The sequence below is a fragment of the Labrus bergylta genome, chromosome 13 (assembly GCF_963930695.1).
Source record: "Labrus bergylta chromosome 13, fLabBer1.1, whole genome shotgun sequence".
Taxonomy (NCBI): Eukaryota; Metazoa; Chordata; class Actinopteri; order Labriformes; family Labridae; genus Labrus; species Labrus bergylta.
The window spans coordinates 7,500,692-7,520,824 of record NC_089207.1 but is presented as its reverse complement, the minus strand read 5'-3'; the positions used below and the strand labels follow the sequence as shown (position 1 = coordinate 7,520,824).

Below are 20,133 nucleotides of genomic sequence, written 5' to 3'. Positions count from 1 at the left end.
ACTGGCCTGGTTAGTACTTGGATGGGAGACCGCCTGGGAATCCCAGGTGCTGTAAGCTTTTAATACCTGCTTCAGCCAGCAGGGGACGCTGTAACCTCCTGCTATGCACTGCAGTTCTTTTTTTATTTGTCTATCATTGCTTCTACTTTCCTACAAAGTAGCTTACACTGAATTTTGATTGGGGATCATCTATAGCATATATAGGGACTGATTGTAATAATTATGAATTTTCATATAATTAGTAAGTGTTCCTTTGTGATTCCTAATGGAGGATTGTTTTTTTAATGATTAGTTACAATGGAGAATGTGAGGGGATCAAATATGTATGCCCCACAGGGTTATGATTTCTACATGAAACATTGCAATGGCTGATTTATTCATTTGTCATTCAAGATTACCTCAAAACAAGTAAGTGGTGATAAAAACATAATTTCGAGTTGTCCCTTGTATCTTAATCAATCACTGCTTAGGCTACTATAATAATCCTAAATCTTGTGTGCCTTAATGCAACATTTAAACTTATTTCTGCTGTTCACTGTTCACAAGTTTGCAGGATTGAAAACCTTAATAAATCCACAGTAAAAGTGACGATGCGAAATGGTCAACTTCTGAAAAATCGTCAATTGATTGATAAGTAAGCATCACTTGTTTGCAGGTTTTTTTTAAATTCAATCTTAATAGTAATCATTTATAATAATTCCTGATTTGGTGTAAATGTTTATTATTGATGTGAAAACATTTATAATGATGGTGAATATTTCCAGTTGAATCAAATGTATAATATGGCTACCAGAGTGTTGTGGGGAAGTAAAGAGTAACCTAAGTACAAGTAATTAAAATATGTTAATGCAGTAGTCCTTACGTAAGTAGGCTACATGTACTTTTTGAATGTAAAACTGAACTTTGAAAACAGCCTCCAGAGAGCGTAATATGTATTAATACTCACTGAAAACATTGATGAAAATTGCAACAAAAAAAAAGAGGACAGACTGCCAAATAAAATCATGTTTCATTTTCCACTGGCCTGTTTCTCTCAGTCCTTTCTCCACTAGTGAGGCAACAGCGCCCTCTTCTGGCTAAAGGAGGTATTAAAAGCTTACAGCACCTGGTATTCCCAGGCGGTCTCCCATCCAAGTACTAACCAGGCCCGACCCTGCTTAGCTTCCGAGATCGGACGAGATCGGGCGTGTTCAGGGTGGTATGGCCGTAAGCAAATGAACAGGTTGTTAAAGGGTTATTTATACATACTTAGGTTTAAAGTAACACCTCGCCAAAATTAGAGCAAGTGACTATGACCTAGTTGATTTTATTACTTTTCTACTCAAACGTGTGGGCCTATGGATAGACTTACACTTAATCTTACTAGATTCAGCAATACTTTGACGCTGGGAGTTAACTAAAGACTTGCAGCTTGTTTTTAAGACTTGTTTCACGACTTGCGGGCAAACTGAACGTTCAAACGTCTGATAAACACATTGAACAAACCGATTCCGTGAAGATTAACTTCCCTCTTTCAAAACTGGCCTGGTTAGTACTTGGATGGGAGACCGCCTGGGAATCCCAGGTGCTGTAAGCTTTTAATACCTGCTTCAGCCAGCAGGGGACGCTATAACCTCCTGCTATGCACTGCAGTTCTTTTTTTATTTGTCTATCATTGCTTCTACTTTCCTACAAAGTAGCTTACACTGAATTTTGATTGGGGATCATCTATAGCATATATAGGGACTGATTGTAATAATTATGAATTTTCATATAATTAGTAAGTGTTCCTTTGTGATTCCTAATGGAGGATTGTTTTTTTAATGATTAGTTACAATGGAGAATGTGAGGGGATCAAATATGTATGCCCCACAGGGTTATGATTTCTACATGAAACATTGCAATGGCTGATTTATTCATTTGTCATTCAAGATTACCTCAAAACAAGTAAGTGGTGATAAAAACATAATTTCGAGTTGTCCCTTGTATCTTAATCAATCACTGCTTAGGCTACTATAATAATCCTAAATCTTGTGTGCCTTAATGCAACATTTAAACTTATTTCTGCTGTTCACTGTTCACAAGTTTGCAGGATTGAAAACCTTAATAAATCCACAGTAAAAGTGACGATGCGAAATGGTCAACTTCTGAAAAATCGTCAATTGATTGATAAGTAAGCATCACTTGTTTGCAGGTTTTTTTTAAATTCAATCTTAATAGTAATCATTTATAATAATTCCTGATTTGGTGTAAATGTTTATTATTGATGTGAAAACATTTATAATGATGGTGAATATTTCCAGTTGAATCAAATGTATAATATGGCTACCAGAGTGTTGTGGGGAAGTAAAGAGTAACCTAAGTACAAGTAATTAAAATATGTTAATGCAGTAGTCCTTACGTAAGTAGGCTACATGTACTTTTTGAATGTAAAACTGAACTTTGAAAACAGCCTCCAGAGAGCGTAATATGTATTAATACTCACTGAAAACATTGATGAAAATTGCAACAAAAAAAAAGAGGACAGACTGCCAAATAAAATCATGTTTCATTTTCCACTGGCCTGTTTCTCTCAGTCCTTTCTCCACTAGTGAGGCAACAGCGCCCTCTTCTGGCTAAAGGAGGTATTAAAAGCTTACAGCACCTGGTATTCCCAGGCGGTCTCCCATCCAAGTACTAACCAGGCCCGACCCTGCTTAGCTTCCGAGATCGGACGAGATCGGGCTTGTTCAGGGTGGTATGGCCGTAAGCGAATGAACAGGTTGTTAAAGGGTTATTTATACATACTTAGGTTTAAAGTAACACCTCGCCAAAATTAGAGCAAGTGACTATGACCTAGTTGATTTTATTACTTTTCTACTCAAACGTGTGGGCCTATGGATAGACTTACACTTAATCTTACTAGATTCAGCAATACTTTGACGCTGGGAGTTAACTAAAGACTTGCAGCTTGTTTTTAAGACTTGTTTCACGACTTGCGGGCAAACTGAACGTTCAAACGTCTGATAAACACATTGAACAAACCGATTCCGTGAAGATTAACTTCCCTCTTTCAAAACTGGCCTGGTTAGTACTTGGATGGGAGACCGCCTGGGAATACCAGGTGCTGTAAGCTTTTAATACCTGCTTCAGCCAGCAGGGCACGCTGTAACCTCCTGCTATGCACTGCAGTTCTTTTTTTATTTGTCTATCATTGCTTCTACTTTCCTACAAAGTAGCTTACACTGAATTTTGATTGGGGATCATCTATAGCATATATAGGGACTGATTGTAATAATTATGAATTTTCATATAATTAGTAAGTGTTCCTTTGTGATTCCTAATGGAGGATTGTTTTTTTAATGATTAGTTACAATGGAGAATGTGAGGGGATCAAATATGTATGCCCCACAGGGTTATGATTTCTACATGAAACATTGCAATGGCTGATTTATTCATTTGTCATTCAAGATTACCTCAAAACAAGTAAGTGGTGATAAAAACATAATTTCGAGTTGTCCCTTGTATCTTAATCAATCACTGCTTAGGCTACTATAATAATCCTAAATCTTGTGTGCCTTAATGCAACATTTAAACTTATTTCTGCTGTTCACTGTTCACAAGTTTGCAGGATTGAAAACCTTAATAAATCCACAGTAAAAGTGACGATGCGAAATGGTCAACTTCTGAAAAATCGTCAATTGATTGATAAGTAAGCATCACTTGTTTGCAGGTTTTTTTTAAATTCAATCTTAATAGTAATCATTTATAATAATTCCTGATTTGGTGTAAATGTTTATTATTGATGTGAAAACATTTATAATGATGGTGAATATTTCCAGTTGAATCAAATGTATATTATGGCTACCAGAGTGTTGTGGGGAAGTAAAGAGTAACCTAAGTACAAGTAATTAAAATATGTTAATGCAGTAGTCCTTACTTAAGTAGGCTACATGTACTTTTTGAATGTAAAACTGAACTTTGAAAACAGCCTCCAGAGAGCGTAATATGTATTAATACTCACTGAAAACATTGATGAAAATTGCAACAACAAAAAAAAAAGAGGACAGACTGCCAAATAAAATCATGTTTCATTTTCCACTGGCCTGTTTCTCTCAGTCCTTTCTCCACTAGTGAGGCAACAGCGCCCTCTTCTGGCTAAAGGAGGTATTAAAAGCTTACAGCACCTGGTATTCCCAGGCGGTCTCCCATCCAAGTACTAACCAGGCCCGACCCTGCTTAGCTTCTGAGATCGGACGAGATCGGGCGTGTTCAGGGTGGTATGGCCGTAAGCGAATGAACAGGTTGTTAAAGGGTTATTTATACATACTTAGGTTTAAAGTAACACCTCGCCAAAATTAGAGCAAGTGACTATGACCTAGTTGATTTTATTACTTTTCTACTCAAACGTGTGGGCCTATGGATAGACTTACACTTAATCTTACTAGATTCAGCAATACTTTGACGCTGGGAGTTAACTAAAGACTTGCAGCTTGTTTTTAAGACTTGTTTCACGACTTGCGGGCAAACTGAACGTTCAAACGTCTGATAAACACATTGAACAAACCGATTCCGTGAAGATTAACTTCCCTCTTTCAAAACTGGCCTGGTTAGTACTTGGATGGGAGACCGCCTGGGAATCCCAGGTGCTGTAAGCTTTTAATACCTGCTTCAGCCAGCAGGGGGCGCTGTAACCTCCTGCTATGCACTGCAGTTCTTTTTTTATTTGTCTATCATTGCTTCTACTTTCCTACAAAGTAGCTTACACTGAATTTTGATTGGGGATCATCTATAGCATATATAGGGACTGATTGTAATAATTATGAATTTTCATATAATTAGTAAGTGTTCCTTTGTGATTCCTAATGGAGGATTGTTTTTTTTAATGATTAGTTACAATGGAGAATGTGAGGGGATCAAATATGTATGCCCCACAGGGTTATGATTTCTACATGAAACATTGCAATGGCTGATTTATTCATTTGTCATTCAAGATTACCTCAAAACAAGTAAGTGGTGATAAAAACATAATTTCGAGTTGTCCCTTATATCTTAATCAATCACTGCTTAGGCTACTATAATAATCCTAAATCTTGTGTGCCTTAATGCAACATTTAAACTTATTTCTGCTGTTCACTGTTCACAAGTTTGCAGTATTGAAAACCTTAATAAATCCACAGTAAAAGTGACGATGCAAAATGGTCAACTTCTGAAAAATCGTCAATTGATTCTGAAAAAATATTGATTGATAAGTAAGCATCACTTGTTTGCAGGTTTTTTTTTAAATTCAATCTTAATAGTAATCATTTATAATAATTCCTGATTTGGTGTAAATGTTTATTATTGATGTGAAAACATTTATAATGATGGTGAATATTTCCAGTTGAATCAAATGTATAATATGGCTACCAGAGTGTTGTGGGGAAGTAAAGAGTAACCTAAGTACAAGTAATTAAAATATGTTAATGCAGTAGTCCTTACGTAAGTAGGCTACATGTACTTTTTGAATGTAAAACTGAACTTTGAAAACAGCCTCCAGAGAGCGTAATATGTATTAATACTCACTGAAAACATTGATGAAAATTGCAACAAAAAAAAAGAGGACAGACTGCCAAATAAAATCATGTTTCATTTTCCACTGGCCTGTTTCTCTCAGTCCTTTCTCCACTAGTGAGGCAACAGCGCCCTCTTCTGGCTAAAGGAGGTATTAAAAGCTTACAGCACCTGGTATTCCCAGGCGGTCTCCCATCCAAGTACTAACCAGGCCCGACCCTGCTTAGCTTCCGAGATCGGATGAGATCGGGCTTGTTCAGGGTGGTATGGCCGTAAGCGAATGACCAGGTTGTTAAAGGGTTATTTATACATACTTAGGTTTAAAGTAACACCTCGCCAAAATTAGAGCAAGTGACTATGACCTAGTTGATTTTATTACTTTTCTACTCAAACGTGTGGGCCTATGGATAGACTTACACTTAATCTTACTAGATTCAGCAATACTTTGACGCTGGGAGTTAACTAAAGACTTGCAGCTTGTTTTTAAGACTTGTTTCACGACTTGCGGGCAAACTGAACGTTCAAACGTCTGATAAACACATTGAACAAACCGATTCCGTGAAGATTAACTTCCCTCTTTCAAAACTGGCCTGGTTAGTACTTGGATGGGAGACCGCCTGGGAATCCCAGGTGCTGTAAGCTTTTAATACCTGCTTCAGCCAGCAGGGGACGCTGTAACCTCCTGCTATGCACTGCAGTTCTTTTTTTATTTGTCTATCATTGCTTCTACTTTCCTACAAAGTAGCTTACACTGAATTTTGATTGGGGATCATCTATAGCATATATAGGGACTGATTGTAATAATTATGAATTTTCATATAATTAGTAAGTGTTCCTTTGTGATTCCTAATGGAGGATTGTTTTTTTAATGATTAGTTACAATGGAGAATGTGAGGGGATCAAATATGTATGCCCCACAGGGTTATGATTTCTACATGAAACATTGCAATGGCTGATTTATTCATTTGTCATTCAAGATTACCTCAAAACAAGTAAGTGGTGATAAAAACATAATTTCGAGTTGTCCCTTGTATCTTAATCAATCACTGCTTAGGCTACTATAATAATCCTAAATCTTGTGTGCCTTAATGCAACATTTAAACTTATTTCTGCTGTTCACTGTTCACAAGTTTGCAGGATTGAAAACCTTAATAAATCCACAGTAAAAGTGACGATGCGAAATGGTCAACTTCTGAAAAATCGTCAATTGATTGATAAGTAAGCATCACTTGTTTGCAGGTTTTTTTTAAATTCAATCTTAATAGTAATCATTTATAATAATTCCTGATTTGGTGTAAATGTTTATTATTGATGTGAAAACATTTATAATGATGGTGAATATTTCCAGTTGAATCAAATGTATAATATGGCTACCAGAGTGTTGTGGGGAAGTAAAGAGTAACCTAAGTACAAGTAATTAAAATATGTTAATGCAGTAGTCCTTACGTAAGTAGGCTACATGTACTTTTTGAATGTAAAACTGAACTTTGAAAACAGCCTCCAGAGAGCGTAATATGTATTAATACTCACTGAAAACATTGATGAAAATTGCAACAAAAAAAAAGAGGACAGACTGCCAAATAAAATCATGTTTCATTTTCCACTGGCCTGTTTCTCTCAGTCCTTTCTCCACTAGTGAGGCAACAGCGCCCTCTTCTGGCTAAAGGAGGTATTAAAAGCTTACAGCACCTGGTATTCCCAGGCGGTCTCCCATCCAAGTACTAACCAGGCCCGACCCTGCTTAGCTTCCGAGATCGGACGAGATCGGGCGTGTTCAGGGTGGTATGGCCGTAAGCGAATGAACAGGTTGTTAAAGGGTTATTTATACATACTTAGGTTTAAAGTAACACCTCGCCAAAATTAGAGCAAGTGACTATGACCTAGTTGATTTTATTACTTTTCTACTCAAACGTGTGGGCCTATGGATAGACTTACACTTAATCTTACTAGATTCAGCAATACTTTGACGCTGGGAGTTAACTAAAGACTTGCAGCTTGTTTTTAAGACTTGTTTCACGACTTGCGGGCAAACTGAACGTTCAAACGTCTGATAAACACATTGAACAAACCGATTCCGTGAAGATTAACTTCCCTCTTTCAAAACTGGCCTGGTTAGTACTTGGATGGGAGACCGCCTGGGAATACCAGGTGCTGTAAGCTTTTAATACCTGCTTCAGCCAGCAGGGGACGCTGTAACCTCCTGCTATGCACTGCAGTTCTTTTTTTATTTGTCTATCATTGCTTCTACTTTCCTACAAAGTAGCTTACACTGAATTTTGATTGGGGATCATCTATAGCATATATAGGGACTGATTGTAATAATTATGAATTTTCATATAATTAGTAAGTGTTCCTTTGTGATTCCTAATGGAGGATTGTTTTTTTAATGATTAGTTACAATGGAGAATGTGAGGGGATCAAATATGTATGCCCCACAGGGTTATGATTTCTACATGAAACATTGCAATGGCTGATTTATTCATTTGTCATTCAAGATTACCTCAAAACAAGTAAGTGGTGATAAAAACATAATTTCGAGTTGTCCCTTGTATCTTAATCAATCACTGCTTAGGCTACTATAATAATCCTAAATCTTGTGTGCCTTAATGCAACATTTAAACTTATTTCTGCTGTTCACTGTTCACAAGTTTGCAGGATTGAAAACCTTAATAAATCCACAGTAAAAGTGACGATGCGAAATGGTCAACTTCTGAAAAATCGTCAATTGATTGATAAGTAAGCATCACTTGTTTGCAGGTTTTTTTTAAATTCAATCTTAATAGTAATCATTTATAATAATTCCTGATTTGGTGTAAATGTTTATTATTGATGTGAAAACATTTATAATGATGGTGAATATTTCCAGTTGAATCAAATGTATAATATGGCTACCAGAGTGTTGTGGGGAAGTAAAGAGTAACCTAAGTACAAGTAATTAAAATATGTTAATGCAGTAGTCCTTACGTAAGTAGGCTACATGTACTTTTTGAATGTAAAACTGAACTTTGAAAACAGCCTCCAGAGAGCGTAATATGTATTAATACTCACTGAAAACATTGATGAAAATTGCAACAAAAAAAAAGAGGACAGACTGCCAAATAAAATCATGTTTCATTTTCCACTGGCCTGTTTCTCTCAGTCCTTTCTCCACTAGTGAGGCAACAGCGCCCTCTTCTGGCTAAAGGAGGTATTAAAAGCTTACAGCACCTGGTATTCCCAGGCGGTCTCCCATCCAAGTACTAACCAGGCCCGACCCTGCTTAGCTTCCGAGATCGGACGAGATCGGGCGTGTTCAGGGTGGTATGGCCGTAAGCTAATAAACAGGTTGTTAAAGGGTTATTTATACATACTTAGGTTTAAAGTAACACCTCGCCAAAATTAGAGCAAGTGACTATGACCTAGTTGATTTTATTACTTTTCTACTCAAACGTGTGGGCCTATGGATAGACTTACACTTAATCTTACTAGATTCAGCAATACTTTGACGCTGGGAGTTAACTAAAGACTTGCAGCTTGTTTTTAAGACTTGTTTCACGACTTGCGGGCAAACTGAACGTTCAAACGTCTGATAAACACATTGAACAAACCGATTCCGTGAAGATTAACTTCCCTCTTTCAAAACTGGCCTGGTTAGTACTTGGATGGGAGACCGCCTGGGAATCCCAGGTGCTGTAAGCTTTTAATACCTGCTTCAGCCAGCAGGGGACGCTGTATCCTCCTGCTATGCACTGCAGTTCTTTTTTTATTTGTCTATCATTGCTTCTACTTTCCTACAAAGTAGCTTACACTGAATTTTGATTGGGGATCATCTATAGCATATATAGGGACTGATTGTAATAATTATGAATTTTCATATAATTAGTAAGTGTTCCTTTGTGATTCCTAATGGAGGATTGTTTTTTTAATGATTAGTTACAATGGAGAATGTGAGGGGATCAAATATGTATGCCCCACAGGGTTATGATTTCTACATGAAACATTGCAATGGCTGATTTATTCATTTGTCATTCAAGATTACCTCAAAACAAGTAAGTGGTGATAAAAACATAATTTCGAGTTGTCCCTTGTATCTTAATCAATCACTGCTTAGGCTACTATAATAATCCTAAATCTTGTGTGCCTTAATGCAACATTTAAACTTATTTCTGCTGTTCACTGTTCACAAGTTTGCAGGATTGAAAACCTTAATAAATCCACAGTAAAAGTGACGATGCGAAATGGTCAACTTCTGAAAAATCGTCAATTGATTGATAAGTAAGCATCACTTGTTTGCAGGTTTTTTTTAAATTCAATCTTAATAGTAATCATTTATAATAATTCCTGATTTGGTGTAAATGTTTATTATTGATGTGAAAACATTTATAATGATGGTGAATATTTCCAGTTGAATCAAATGTATAATATGGCTACCAGAGTGTTGTGGGGAAGTAAAGAGTAACCTAAGTACAAGTAATTAAAATATGTTAATGCAGTAGTCCTTACGTAAGTAGGCTACATGTACTTTTTGAATGTAAAACTGAACTTTGAAAACAGCCTCCAGAGAGCGTAATATGTATTAATACTCACTGAAAACATTGATGAAAATTGCAACAAAAAAAAAGAGGACAGACTGCCAAATAAAATCATGTTTCATTTTCCACTGGCCTGTTTCTCTCAGTCCTTTCTCCACTAGTGAGGCAACAGCGCCCTCTTCTGGCTAAAGGAGGTATTAAAAGCTTACAGCACCTGGTATTCCCAGGCGGTCTCCCATCCAAGTACTAACCAGGCCCGACCCTGCTTAGCTTCCGAGATCGGACGAGATCGGGCGTGTTCAGGGTGGTATGGCCGTAAGCGAATAAACAGGTTGTTAAAGGGTTATTTATACATACTTAGGTTTAAAGTAACACCTCGCCAAAATTAGAGCAAGTGACTATGACCTAGTTGATTTTATTACTTTTCTACTCAAACGTGTGGGCCTATGGATAGACTTACACTTAATCTTACTAGATTCAGCAATACTTTGACGCTGGGAGTTAACTAAAGACTTGCAGCTTGTTTTTAAGACTTGTTTCACGACTTGCGGGCAAACTGAACGTTCAAACGTCTGATAAACACATTGAACAAACCGATTCCGTGAAGATTAACTTCCCTCTTTCAAAACTGGCCTGGTTAGTACTTGGATGGGAGACCGCCTGGGAATCCCAGGTGCTGTAAGCTTTTAATACCTGCTTCAGCCAGCAGGGGACGCTGTAACCTCCTGCTATGCACTGCAGTTCTTTTTTTATTTGTCTATCATTGCTTCTACTTTCCTACAAAGTAGCTTACACTGAATTTTGATTGGGGATCATCTATAGCATATATAGGGACTGATTGTAATAATTATGAATTTTCATATAATTAGTAAGTGTTCCTTTGTGATTCCTAATGGAGGATTGTTTTTTTAATGATTAGTTACAATGGAGAATGTGAGTGGATCAAATATGTATGCCCCACAGGGTTATGATTTCTACATGAAACATTGCAATGGCTGATTTATTCATTTGTCATTCAAGATTACCTCAAAACAAGTAAGTGGTGATAAAAACATAATTTCGAGTTGTCCCTTGTATCTTAATCAATCACTGCTTAGGCTACTATAATAATCCTAAATCTTGTGTGCCTTAATGCAACATTTAAACTTATTTCTGCTGTTCACTGTTCACAAGTTTGCAGGATTGAAAACCTTAATAAATCCACAGTAAAAGTGACGATGCGAAATGGTCAACTTCTGAAAAATCGTCAATTGATTGATAAGTAAGCATCACTTGTTTGCAGGTTTTTTTTAAATTCAATCTTAATAGTAATCATTTATAATAATTCCTGATTTGGTGTAAATGTTTATTATTGATGTGAAAACATTTATAATGATGGTGAATATTTCCAGTTGAATCAAATGTATAATATGGCTACCAGAGTGTTGTGGGGAAGTAAAGAGTAACCTAAGTACAAGTAATTAAAATATGTTAATGCAGTAGTCCTTACGTAAGTAGGCTACATGTACTTTTTGAATGTAAAACTGAACTTTGAAAACAGCCTCCAGAGAGCGTAATATGTATTAATACTCACTGAAAACATTGATGAAAATTGCAACAAAAAAAAAGAGGACAGACTGCCAAATAAAATCATGTTTCATTTTCCACTGGCCTGTTTCTCTCAGTCCTTTCTCCACTAGTGAGGCAACAGCGCCCTCTTCTGGCTAAAGGAGGTATTAAAAGCTTACAGCACCTGGTATTCCCAGGCGGTCTCCCATCCAAGTACTAACCAGGCCCGACCCTGCTTAGCTTCCGAGATCGGACGAGATCGGGCGTGTTCAGGGTGGTATGGCCGTAAGCGAATGAACAGGTTGTTAAAGGGTTATTTATACATACTTAGGTTTAAAGTAACACCTCGCCAAAATTAGAGCAAGTGACTATGACCTAGTTGATTTTATTACTTTTCTACTCAAACGTGTGGGCCTATGGATAGACTTACACTTAATCTTACTAGATTCAGCAATACTTTGACGCTGGGAGTTAACTAAAGACTTGCAGCTTGTTTTTAAGACTTGTTTCACGACTTGCGGGCAAACTGAACGTTCAAACGTTTGATAAACACATTGAACAAACCGATTCCGTGAAGATTAACTTCCCTCTTTCAAAACTGGCCTGGTTAGTACTTGGATGGGAGACCGCCTGGGAATCCCAGGTGCTGTAAGCTTTTAATACCTGCTTCAGCCAGCAGGGGACGCTGTAACCTCCTGCTATGCACTGCAGTTCTTTTTTTATTTGTCTATCATTGCTTCTACTTTCCTACAAAGTAGCTTACACTGAATTTTGATTGGGGATCATCTATAGCATATATAGGGACTGATTGTAATAATTATGAATTTTCATATAATTAGTAAGTGTTCCTTTGTGATTCCTAATGGAGGATTGTTTTTTTAATGATTAGTTACAATGGAGAATGTGAGTGGATCAAATATGTATGCCCCACAGGGTTATGATTTCTACATGAAACATTGCAATGGCTGATTTATTCATTTGTCATTCAAGATTACCTCAAAACAAGTAAGTGGTGATAAAAACATAATTTCGAGTTGTCCCTTGTATCTTAATCAATCACTGCTTAGGCTACTATAATAATCCTAAATCTTGTGTGCCTTAATGCAACATTTAAACTTATTTCTGCTGTTCACTGTTCACAAGTTTGCAGGATTGAAAACCTTAATAAATCCACAGTAAAAGTGACGATGCGAAATGGTCAACTTCTGAAAAATCGTCAATTGATTGATAAGTAAGCATCACTTGTTTGCAGGTTTTTTTTAAATTCAATCTTAATAGTAATCATTTATAATAATTCCTGATTTGGTGTAAATGTTTATTATTGATGTGAAAACATTTATAATGATGGTGAATATTTCCAGTTGAATCAAATGTATAATATGGCTACCAGAGTGTTGTGGGGAAGTAAAGAGTAACCTAAGTACAAGTAATTAAAATATGTTAATGCAGTAGTCCTTACGTAAGTAGGCTACATGTACTTTTTGAATGTAAAACTGAACTTTGAAAACAGCCTCCAGAGAGCGTAATATGTATTAATACTCACTGAAAACATTGATGAAAATTGCAACAAAAAAAAAGAGGACAGACTGCCAAATAAAATCATGTTTCATTTTCCACTGGCCTGTTTCTCTCAGTCCTTTCTCCACTAGTGAGGCAACAGCGCCCTCTTCTGGCTAAAGGAGGTATTAAAAGCTTACAGCACCTGGTATTCCCAGGCGGTCTCCCATCCAAGTACTAACCAGGCCCGACCCTGCTTAGCTTCCGAGATCGGACGAGATCGGGCGTGTTCAGGGTGGTATGGCCGTAAGCGAATAAACAGGTTGTTAAAGGGTTATTTATACATACTTAGGTTTAAAGTAACACCTCGCCAAAATTAGAGCAAGTGACTATGACCTAGTTGATTTTATTACTTTTCTACTCAAACGTGTGGGCCTATGGATAGACTTACACTTAATCTTACTAGATTCAGCAATACTTTGACGCTGGGAGTTAACTAAAGACTTGCAGCTTGTTTTTAAGACTTGTTTCACGACTTGCGGGCAAACTGAACGTTCAAACGTCTGATAAACACATTGAACAAACCGATTCCGTGAAGATTAACTTCCCTCTTTCAAAACTGGCCTGGTTAGTACTTGGATGGGAGACCGCCTGGGAATCCCAGGTGCTGTAAGCTTTTAATACCTGCTTCAGCCAGCAGGGGACGCTGTAACCTCCTGCTATGCACTGCAGTTCTTTTTTTATTTGTCTATCATTGCTTCTACTTTCCTACAAAGTAGCTTACACTGAATTTTGATTGGGGATCATCTATAGCATATATAGGGACTGATTGTAATAATTATGAATTTTCATATAATTAGTAAGTGTTCCTTTGTGATTCCTAATGGAGGATTGTTTTTTTAATGATTAGTTACAATGGAGAATGTGAGTGGATCAAATATGTATGCCCCACAGGGTTATGATTTCTACATGAAACATTGCAATGGCTGATTTATTCATTTGTCATTCAAGATTACCTCAAAACAAGTAAGTGGTGATAAAAACATAATTTCGAGTTGTCCCTTGTATCTTAATCAATCACTGCTTAGGCTACTATAATAATCCTAAATCTTGTGTGCCTTAATGCAACATTTAAACTTATTTCTGCTGTTCACTGTTCACAAGTTTGCAGGATTGAAAACCTTAATAAATCCACAGTAAAAGTGACGATGCGAAATGGTCAACTTCTGAAAAATCGTCAATTGATTGATAAGTAAGCATCACTTGTTTGCAGGTTTTTTTTAAATTCAATCTTAATAGTAATCATTTATAATAATTCCTGATTTGGTGTAAATGTTTATTATTGATGTGAAAACATTTATAATGATGGTGAATATTTCCAGTTGAATCAAATGTATAATATGGCTACCAGAGTGTTGTGGGGAAGTAAAGAGTAACCTAAGTACAAGTAATTAAAATATGTTAATGCAGTAGTCCTTACGTAAGTAGGCTACATGTACTTTTTGAATGTAAAACTGAACTTTGAAAACAGCCTCCAGAGAGCGTAATATGTATTAATACTCACTGAAAACATTGATGAAAATTGCAACAAAAAAAAAGAGGACAGACTGCCAAATAAAATCATGTTTCATTTTCCACTGGCCTGTTTCTCTCAGTCCTTTCTCCACTAGTGAGGCAACAGCGCCCTCTTCTGGCTAAAGGAGGTATTAAAAGCTTACAGCACCTGGTATTCCCAGGCGGTCTCCCATCCAAGTACTAACCAGGCCCGACCCTGCTTAGCTTCCGAGATCGGACGAGATCGGGCGTGTTCAGGGTGGTATGGCCGTAAGCGAATGAACAGGTTGTTAAAGGGTTATTTATACATACTTAGGTTTAAAGTAACACCTCGCCAAAATTAGAGCAAGTGACTATGACCTAGTTGATTTTATTACTTTTCTACTCAAACGTGTGGGCCTATGGATAGACTTACACTTAATCTTACTAGATTCAGCAATACTTTGACGCTGGGAGTTAACTAAAGACTTGCAGCTTGTTTTTAAGACTTGTTTCACGACTTGCGGGCAAACTGAACGTTCAAACGTTTGATAAACACATTGAACAAACCGATTCCGTGAAGATTAACTTCCCTCTTTCAAAACTGGCCTGGTTAGTACTTGGATGGGAGACCGCCTGGGAATCCCAGGTGCTGTAAGCTTTTAATACCTGCTTCAGCCAGCAGGGGACGCTGTAACCTCCTGCTATGCACTGCAGTTCTTTTTTTATTTGTCTATCATTGCTTCTACTTTCCTACAAAGTAGCTTACACTGAATTTTGATTGGGGATCATCTATAGCATATATAGGGACTGATTGTAATAATTATGAATTTTCATATAATTAGTAAGTGTTCCTTTGTGATTCCTAATGGAGGATTGTTTTTTTAATGATTAGTTACAATGGAGAATGTGAGGGGATCAAATATGTATGCCCCACAGGGTTATGATTTCTACATGAAACATTGCAATGGCTGATTTATTCATTTGTCATTCAAGATTACCTCAAAACAAGTAAGTGGTGATAAAAACATAATTTCGAGTTGTCCCTTGTATCTTAATCAATCACTGCTTAGGCTACTATAATAATCCTAAATCTTGTGTGCCTTAATGCAACATTTAAACTTATTTCTGCTGTTCACTGTTCACAAGTTTGCAGGATTGAAAACCTTAATAAATCCACAGTAAAAGTGACGATGCGAAATGGTCAACTTCTGAAAAATCGTCAATTGATTGATAAGTAAGCATCACTTGTTTGCAGGTTTTTTTTAAATTCAATCTTAATAGTAATCATTTATAATAATTCCTGATTTGGTGTAAATGTTTATTATTGATGTGAAAACATTTATAATGATGGTGAATATTTCCAGTTGAATCAAATGTATAATATGGCTACCAGAGTGTTGTGGGGAAGTAAAGAGTAACCTAAGTACAAGTAATTAAAATATGTTAATGCAGTAGTCCTTACGTAAGTAGGCTACATGTACTTTTTGAATGTAAAACTGAACTTTGAAAACAGCCTCCAGAGAGCGTAATATGTATTAATACTCACTGAAAACATTGATGAAAATTGCAACAAAAAAAAAGAGGACAGACTGCCAAATAAAATCATGTTTCATTTTCCACTGGCCTGTTTCTCTCAGTCCTTTCTCCACTAGTGAGGCAACAGCGCCCTCTTCTGGCTAAAGGAGGTATTAAAAGCTTACAGCACCTGGTATTCCCAGGCGGTCTCCCATCCAAGTACTAACCAGGCCCGACCCTGCTTAGCTTCCGAGATCGGACGAGATCGGGCGTGTTCAGGGTGGTATGGCCGTAAGCGAATGAACAGGTTGTTAAAGGGTTATTTATACATACTTAGGTTTAAAGTAACACCTCGCCAAAATTAGAGCAAGTGACTATGACCTAGTTGATTTTATTACTTTTCTACTCAAACGTGTGGGCCTATGGATAGACTTACACTTAATCTTACTAGATTCAGCAATACTTTGACGCTGGGAGTTAACTAAAGACTTGCAGCTTGTTTTTAAGACTTGTTTCACGACTTGCGGGCAAACTGAACGTTCAAACGTCTGATAAACACATTGAACAAACCGATTCCGTGAAGATTAACTTCCCTCTTTCAAAACTGGCCTGGTTAGTACTTGGATGGGAGACCGCCTGGGAATCCCAGGTGCTGTAAGCTTTTAATACCTGCTTCAGCCAGCAGGGGACGCTGTAACCTCCTGCTATGCACTGCAGTTCTTTTTTTATTTGTCTATCATTGCTTCTACTTTCCTACAAAGTAGCTTACACTGAATTTTGATTGGGGATCATCTATAGCATATATAGGGACTGATTGTAATAATTATGAATTTTCATATAATTAGTAAGTGTTCCTTTGTGATTCCTAATGGAGGATTGTTTTTTTAATGATTAGTTACAATGGAGAATGTGAGGGGATCAAATATGTATGCCCCACAGGGTTATGATTTCTACATGAAACATTGCAATGGCTGATTTATTCATTTGTCATTCAAGATTACCTCAAAACAAGTAAGTGGTGATAAAAACATAATTTCGAGTTGTCCCTTGTATCTTAATCAATCACTGCTTAGGCTACTATAATAATCCTAAATCTTGTGTGCCTTAATGCAACATTTAAACTTATTTCTGCTGTTCACTGTTCACAAGTTTGCAGGATTGAAAACCTTAATAAATCCACAGTAAAAGTGACGATGCGAAATGGTCAACTTCTGAAAAATCGTCAATTGATTGATAAGTAAGCATCACTTGTTTGCAGGTTTTTTTTAAATTCAATCTTAATAGTAATCATTTATAATAATTCCTGATTTGGTGTAAATGTTTATTATTGATGTGAAAACATTTATAATGATGGTGAATATTTCCAGTTGAATCAAATGTATAATATGGCTACCAGAGTGTTGTGGGGAAGTAAAGAGTAACCTAAGTACAAGTAATTAAAATATGTTAATGCAGTAGTCCTTACGTAAGTAGGCTACATGTACTTTTTTAATGTAAAACTGAACTTTGAAAACAGCCTCCAGAGAGCGTAATATGTATTAATACTCACTGAAAACATTGATGAAAATTGCAACAAAAAAAAAGAGGACAGACTGCCAAATAAAATCATGTTTCATTTTCCACTGGCCTGTTTCTCTCAGTCCTTTCTCCACTAGTGAGGCAACAGCGCCCTCTTCTGGCTAAAGGAGGTATTAAAAGCTTACAGCACCTGGTATTCCCAGGCGGTCTCCCATCCAAGTACTAACCAGGCCCTACCCTGCTTAGCTTCCGAGATCGGACGAGATCGGGCGTATTCAGGGTGGTATGGCCGTAAGCGAATGAACAGGTTGTTAAAGGGTTATTTATACATACTTAGGTTTAAAGTAACACCTCGCCAAAATTAGAGCAAGTGACTATGACCTAGTTGATTTTATTACTTTTCTACTCAAACGTGTGGGCCTATGGATAGACTTACACTTAATCTTACTAGATTCAGCAATACTTTGACGCTGGGAGTTAACTAAAGACTTGCAGCTTGTTTTTAAGACTTGTTTCACGACTTGCGGGCAAACTGAACGTTCAAACGTTTGATAAACACATTGAACAAACCGATTCCGTGAAGATTAACTTCCCTCTTTCAAAACTGGCCTGGTTAGTACTTGGATGGGAGACCGCCTGGGAATCCCAGGTGCTGTAAGCTTTTAATACCTGCTTCAGCCAGCAGGGGACGCTGTAACCTCCTGCTATGCACTGCAGTTCTTTTTTTATTTGTCTATCATTGCTTCTACTTTCCTACAAAGTAGCTTACACTGAATTTTGATTGGGGATCATCTATAGCATATATAGGGACTGATTGTAATAATTATGAATTTTCATATAATTAGTAAGTGTTCCTTTGTGATTCCTAATGGAGGATTGTTTTTTTAATGATTAGTTACAATGGAGAATGTGAGGGGATCAAATATGTATGCCCCACAGGGTTATGATTTCTACATGAAACATTGCAATGGCTGATTTATTCATTTGTCATTCAAGATTACCTCAAAACAAGTAAGTGGTGATAAAAACATAATTTCGAGTTGTCCCTTGTATCTTAATCAATCACTGCTTAGGCTACTATAATAATCCTAAATCTTGTGTGCCTTAATGCAACATTTAAACTTATTTCTGCTGTTCACTGTTCACAAGTTTGCAGGATTGAAAACCTTAATAAATCCACAGTAAAAGTGACGATGCGAAATGGTCAACTTCTGAAAAATCGTCAATTGATTGATAAGTAAGCATCACTTGTTTGCAGGTTTTTTTTAAATTCAATCTTAATAGTAATCATTTATAATAATTCCTGATTTGGTGTAAATGTTTATTATTGATGTGAAAACATTTATAATGATGGTGAATATTTCCAGTTGAATCAAATGTATAATATGGCTACCAGAGTGTTGTGGGGAAGTAAAGAGTAACCTAAGTACAAGTAATTAAAATATGTTAATGCAGTAGTCCTTACGTAAGTAGGCTACATGTACTTTTTTAATGTAAAACTGAACTTTGAAAACAGCCTCCAGAGAGCGTAATATGTATTAATACTCACTGAAAACATTGATGAAAATTGCAACAAAAAAAAAGAGGACAGACTGCCAAATAAAATCATGTTTCATTTTCCACTGGCCTGTTTCTCTCAGTCCTTTCTCCACTAGTGAGGCAACAGCGCCCTCTTCTGGCTAAAGGAGGTATTAAAAGCTTACAGCACCTGGTATTCCCAGGCGGTCTCCCATCCAAGTACTAACCAGGCCCTACCCTGCTTAGCTTCCGAGATCGGACGAGATCGGGCGTATTCAGGGTGGTATGGCCGTAAGCGAATGAACAGGTTGTTAAAGGGTTATTTATACATACTTAGGTTTAAAGTAACACCTCGCCAAAATTAGAGCAAGTGACTATGACCTAGTTGATTTTATTACTTTTCTACTCAAACGTGTGGGCCTATGGATAGACTTACACTTAATCTTACTAGATTCAGCAATACTTTGACGCTGGGAGTTAACTAAAGACTTGCAGCTTGTTTTTAAGACTTGTTTCACGACTTGCGGGCAAACTGAACGTTCAAACGTCTGATAAACACATTGAACAAACCGATTCCGTGAAGATTAACTTCCCTCTTTCAAAACTGGCCTGGTTAGTACTTGGATGGGAGACCGCCTGGGAATCCCAGGTGCTGTAAGCTTTCAATACCTGCTTCAGCCAGCAGGGGACGCTGTAACCTCCTGCTATGCACTGCAGTTCTTTTTTTATTTGTCTATCATTGCTTCTACTTTCCTACAAAGTAGCTTACACTGAATTTTGATTGGGGATCATCTATAGCATATATAGGGACTGATTGTAATAATTATGAATTTTCATATAATTAGTAAGTGTTCCTTTGTGATTCCTAATGGAGGATTGTTTTTTTTAATGATTAGTTACAATGGAGAATGTGAGGGGATCAAATATGTATGCCCCACAGGGTTATGATTTCTACATGAAACATTGCAATGGCTGATTT

The 20,133-nt window shown here is 37.0% G+C and overlaps 13 non-coding genes across 13 annotated transcripts; all 13 read right to left on the bottom strand.

The window, feature by feature from the left end:
- Positions 1 to 1,093: 1,093 nt before the first annotated feature.
- Positions 1,094 to 1,212, bottom strand: LOC136182010 (5S ribosomal RNA). The gene has a single exon (XR_010668328.1). It is a non-coding gene; the product is annotated as a 5S ribosomal RNA (ribosomal RNA).
- Positions 1,213 to 2,611: 1,399 nt separating this feature from the next.
- Positions 2,612 to 2,730, bottom strand: LOC136181624 (5S ribosomal RNA). The gene has a single exon (XR_010667971.1). It is a non-coding gene; the product is annotated as a 5S ribosomal RNA (ribosomal RNA).
- Positions 2,731 to 4,133: 1,403 nt separating this feature from the next.
- On the bottom strand, positions 4,134 to 4,252 carry LOC136181646 (5S ribosomal RNA). Its single transcript, XR_010667993.1, has one exon. It is a non-coding gene; the product is annotated as a 5S ribosomal RNA (ribosomal RNA).
- A 1,418-nt stretch (positions 4,253 to 5,670) lies between these two features.
- LOC136181515 (5S ribosomal RNA) lies at positions 5,671 to 5,789 on the bottom strand. Its single transcript, XR_010667862.1, has one exon. It is a non-coding gene; the product is annotated as a 5S ribosomal RNA (ribosomal RNA).
- A 1,399-nt stretch (positions 5,790 to 7,188) lies between these two features.
- LOC136182009 (5S ribosomal RNA) lies at positions 7,189 to 7,307 on the bottom strand. Its single transcript, XR_010668327.1, has one exon. It is a non-coding gene; the product is annotated as a 5S ribosomal RNA (ribosomal RNA).
- Positions 7,308 to 8,706: 1,399 nt separating this feature from the next.
- LOC136182008 (5S ribosomal RNA) lies at positions 8,707 to 8,825 on the bottom strand. Its single transcript, XR_010668326.1, has one exon. It is a non-coding gene; the product is annotated as a 5S ribosomal RNA (ribosomal RNA).
- Positions 8,826 to 10,224: 1,399 nt separating this feature from the next.
- Positions 10,225 to 10,343, bottom strand: LOC136182007 (5S ribosomal RNA). The gene has a single exon (XR_010668325.1). It is a non-coding gene; the product is annotated as a 5S ribosomal RNA (ribosomal RNA).
- Positions 10,344 to 11,742: 1,399 nt separating this feature from the next.
- LOC136182006 (5S ribosomal RNA) lies at positions 11,743 to 11,861 on the bottom strand. The gene has a single exon (XR_010668324.1). It is a non-coding gene; the product is annotated as a 5S ribosomal RNA (ribosomal RNA).
- Positions 11,862 to 13,260: 1,399 nt separating this feature from the next.
- Positions 13,261 to 13,379, bottom strand: LOC136182005 (5S ribosomal RNA). Its single transcript, XR_010668323.1, has one exon. It is a non-coding gene; the product is annotated as a 5S ribosomal RNA (ribosomal RNA).
- Positions 13,380 to 14,778: 1,399 nt separating this feature from the next.
- On the bottom strand, positions 14,779 to 14,897 carry LOC136182004 (5S ribosomal RNA). Its single transcript, XR_010668322.1, has one exon. It is a non-coding gene; the product is annotated as a 5S ribosomal RNA (ribosomal RNA).
- A 1,399-nt stretch (positions 14,898 to 16,296) lies between these two features.
- Positions 16,297 to 16,415, bottom strand: LOC136182002 (5S ribosomal RNA). Its single transcript, XR_010668320.1, has one exon. It is a non-coding gene; the product is annotated as a 5S ribosomal RNA (ribosomal RNA).
- Positions 16,416 to 17,814: 1,399 nt separating this feature from the next.
- LOC136181992 (5S ribosomal RNA) lies at positions 17,815 to 17,933 on the bottom strand. The gene has a single exon (XR_010668310.1). It is a non-coding gene; the product is annotated as a 5S ribosomal RNA (ribosomal RNA).
- A 1,399-nt stretch (positions 17,934 to 19,332) lies between these two features.
- Positions 19,333 to 19,451, bottom strand: LOC136181981 (5S ribosomal RNA). Its single transcript, XR_010668298.1, has one exon. It is a non-coding gene; the product is annotated as a 5S ribosomal RNA (ribosomal RNA).
- Positions 19,452 to 20,133: the final 682 nt, after the last annotated feature.